The 4,259-nt window shown below is 38.4% G+C and overlaps 1 pseudogene; it reads left to right on the top strand.

Annotated features, from left to right (window-relative positions):
* The first annotated feature begins 1,781 nt into the window (after positions 1-1,781).
* On the top strand, positions 1,782-2,199 carry LOC102491556 (40S ribosomal protein S23 pseudogene; annotated as a pseudogene).
* The last annotated feature ends 2,060 nt before the right edge of the window (positions 2,200-4,259 follow it).

Raw genomic sequence — 4,259 nt, 5'->3', positions numbered from 1 at the left:
CCAGACCCAGCAGCTTCAAAATCATGCTAAGCACATGTGTATGCACGCCCAAATACCAAAAGGAGAATGGAGGAGAAGAAATTGTGCCATGACCATCCTCCTGGGGGTGATTTCTCACTTTCCCCTACTCTGTTTCTGTCACTCTCTTGTGAGTGCACGCACCCTGTGGCAAAAATACAATTTAAGGAAATTTATTTTGCAGTAATATTTGCACTTGTATCTTTATGCACATATATGAGAAATTATTCACAAGAATTGGAGAGTAGACTGGTTTTTTTTCAAATTATATGCTGTTTCTCTGTACCACTTTCTTCCTACCAGCCTCATCCCTACCAGTTCGTGCTTGCAAGAGGATTATTTTTATCAGTCACTCAACACAGGCCATGTGACTTGTTACGGCCAATGAAATATGAGTGAAAGTGACTTTCACTTCTGAGGCACTTCTGAGCAAAGCTTTTAAGAGCCACCATGCAGTTCCACTGTTGCTATATGCACTTGACATCTTCAGAGGGAGGAAGACAGGACAGAGCTATTACCAAGCTACACTTTCTGCATGCAATGAGAAATACGTAAATAAATCTGCTATGTAGATTTTAGGATTGCTTGTTACTGGAACATAACTTTGCCTAAGTTAACTAATAAAGACAACACTTTTCAAGGGGAAAATAAAAGAACAAAAGTGAATGGATACTTTGAAAGCTGGACTAATTTCATTGTAGCTTTTACCTTTAGGAATCATCCCACTCCTTTTTCTGTGAGCCCCAGCGAACAGTTCTTTGGTTTTCTTTTTTAGAAAATGTTAAGACTTTACTTAAGGATATACAAATTGATGAAAATAAATCAAGAGAAATCATGCTTGTGATAGAAAAACATGATAGTGAATATGTTAACTCTCTTTAATCTAGAGTAAATGGCTAATAATAGCCAAGGAATTTATAAAAAAGAATTAAGAGTACATGTCTACACATGTAACAGTGGTGGGGGCACACTAATCATACTAGATTCATATATGGAAACTTGGCACTTAACAAATTTCAATTCAAAAAAATGGGAAAAGGGTGATGTAATTAATAAACCAAGTTTGAACTATTAAAATGAAATAAAAAGAACCCTATCGTATACCATGATCAAAAATAATTTGAGTGGATTAAAGACTATGAAATATTTCAGAAAAATGCAGATTTATTGTTGGGAACTTGGAATAGAAAATAACTTTTCAAACAATAAAATACACAAATCATGAGAGAAACATTGATAAACATAGCATTTAAATTTTTTCATGCTAGTAAACACACCTTAAAAAAGGTTAACAGAGGGCCAGCAGATGGCATGGAGGTTAAGGCTCTGAATCCCACATTGCCACCTTCATGGTTTAAGTCCCAGACTCAATAGTTTGAGAATCATGTCAGACACATGTGTGTGTGTGTGCCCAAAATCCTGAGAAGAGAGTGGAGAAGGGCTTGTGGCATGGTTATTCCCCCTGGGGAAGGAGAATCATTTCTCACTTTCTTTCCCTTTTTCTCTCTCTCATGAGAGCATATGTTCTTCAGTGAAAACTTAAAAAAAAAAAAAAAGAAGAAGAAGAAGAAGAAAGAAAGAAAGAAAAGAAAAGAAAAAATGGTTAAGAGGCAGAAAGGAGGAAGATATTTATAAGCCTGAAATTTGAATGTTATATGTAGAAATAGGGATTCCCTACAAACGAGTAGGAAAAAAAATAGGAAAAAGCAACAGGCTAAGAATATGCACAAGCACTTTTCATTCCCGCCCATGGCACTGGCGAGATGGGCAAGTGTCATGGTCTTCATACTACCATGGAGCTTTGTAGCCACCGACAGGACCAGAAATAGCATGATGAACAGTACAAGACAGCCTATCTGGGCACAGCCCTGAAGGCCAACCCTTTTGGAGATGTTGCTCATGTGAAGGGAAAAAGTAGGGGTTGAAGCCAAACAACAGAATTCTGCCATCAGAAAGTGTGTCAGGGTCTGACTAATCAAAAATGACAAGAAAATCACAGTCTTTGTACCCAATGATGGTTGTTTGAACTTTACTGAGGAAAATAAGGTTTTAGTGGCAGGATTTGGTTGAAGAGTTCAGGCTGTTGGTGAGAATCCTGGAGTCTAATTTAAGGTTATCAGCGTAGCCAGTGTCTCTCTTTTGGCCCTATACAGAGGCAAGAATGAAAGACCAAGGTCATAAATTTGGACAGTGAAAACATAGTAGTAATAAATTTTCATATGCAAGGAAAAAAATAAAAGAATATGAACAAGCCATTCACAAGAACTGAACAAATCGCCAAAAACGTGTGTTATTATGTTTAAGGTCACTAACAATCAGGGAAGGCAAATCACAGTAGTGAGATACTATTTCGCAACTGTCAAAGGTACACAATTTAAAATCTGCAGATTAGATTTCTTTTCCAAAGATGAAAGGAAACTGAAATGGTGCAACACTAGCTATTCGTTCCCGAGACAGAAGTAGTGGGACTGGCAGGATCATACGCCTCTTGGTAGCTCAGTAGACCACGTTCTCCAAGAGACAGCAGCAGCAGAAAGCAGCTCAGCACGTGGCCAGGAGTGCCTGACACCTACTGTCCATCTTCCTCTGCTGTTCCATCACAGACACTGCGGTTTTAGGGGGCTTCTGACATCTGCCTCGTCAGCCGTACTGTAGGTATCCTTGGTAGGAGTACTCTTGAGGAGATGGGTAGGGTCCCTCCATAGGTCCTGGTTGGTAGGGTGCAGGCCCCATTGACTGTTGTGGATAAGATGGGTAGGGGCTGTCAGACGAGGGCCAGGATATGGTGGACAGTTCTCTTGAGACATCAAGGACCAGCACAGTGCCTTTCTCCTCTCCACAAACCAGTTGTGTAATGGTGAAGTCCGAATAGCCTCCACACCCGCCCCCACCACCAGGGAACAATTCTTAATATAATATTTATACTGAACATTCTATCTCTATATCGTTACACTAATACTCTCACTGAATAAGCAAGTTACTTAAAGCAGATAACATATCATAACTCTAATAAACAGATGGTATGGGAAGCAGAAGGTAAACACAATTGCTGAACCACATCAGGCCCAGTGATGTAATGTGCTATGAAGTATTTGCTGTAATATCTAAATGGAAGAGTGACTCAGTCAGATGTCAGACAGACAGAACTCAGGAAAGCGTGATTATTCATGAGGTGTATGCTTACTGTAGTGTGAGAAATCTTCTTTAAGATTATTTCTCAAGCCTTAAAGAAACTTAGGAAGTCAAAGTCATCGGAAGTTTACTGCAGAGAACTAAAATGGTTCAAAACAGACATGGGGGCTCAGCGAATACTGTGGATGATCCTACAGCCATATTCAGGAAAAATAATGAATACACTCAAGTTGCCCAGTGAAGATTCTGAAGGTTTTTAAGTTGGGCTAAAATTTACAGCTAAGCATAACATCCTGCCTAGTCTGAATATGTTTTCGTAGAAAGATTAATATGGAACCAAAGCAAAATAAGAAAGAATATATGATATTTTTAAAGTACCATGGAGATTTGAGAAAGGTAAGAATAAAATTACACACACTGCACTTTGGCTATATTTAAGATTTTATCAAATTTCAGAGAAGTTTGTGTGCCAAGAAGATAAAATCAATAACAAGATGAAATGCTGAAGGCAGGGCTGTAAGTTTTTTATCAAATATATTTAAGAAAAATGTTCACAAGTACAAACATGTCTGTCCTCTTTTAAACTCAGATTGTTAACACTGCAGGAAAGATGGTTCAGATGGAGTTTTGCCGTGCTTAGTGAAATAGTATCTGTAAACATTCCATTTACATGCCATGGATTTGCTCTCAAATTAATTTCATAGATTTAACATTAAACCACTAAAATAGTAAACGTGTTTTCCTTATCATGTGACTTTGTTCAAGACAGTTTAATAGGTTTATACTGATGTTCTTTCTCTGAAAATATAGAAGTACTAAATAATAAGAAATTGGTCCTTCAGTTGAAGAAGAAATAGTACCACTAGTGACCACTAAAAATTGCAAGCCTTAGCAGAACATCAGGAGGAGAAGTTTGTCCCTAGGGCGTCCTCCTCCCACTTCCTCATCGCAAGCACTGCTCCTTTTTCTGTATCCTCTCACCAGGGGACTGTAGTCACCTGCCCATGGAGATTTCACCATTCCCTTTTGTCTCCAACTTTGTTTTCACAACTGCGCCTCTAACAAGACAACTGTCCTTATCACAATCAATAGTATTTAAAGTACTCATT

The sequence above is a fragment of the Tupaia chinensis genome, unplaced genomic scaffold (assembly GCF_000334495.1).
Source record: "Tupaia chinensis unplaced genomic scaffold, TupChi_1.0 Scaffold141724_1, whole genome shotgun sequence".
Lineage (NCBI taxonomy): Eukaryota > Metazoa > Chordata > Mammalia > Scandentia > Tupaiidae > Tupaia > Tupaia belangeri.
This window is presented reverse-complemented; position numbering and strand designations above follow the sequence as displayed.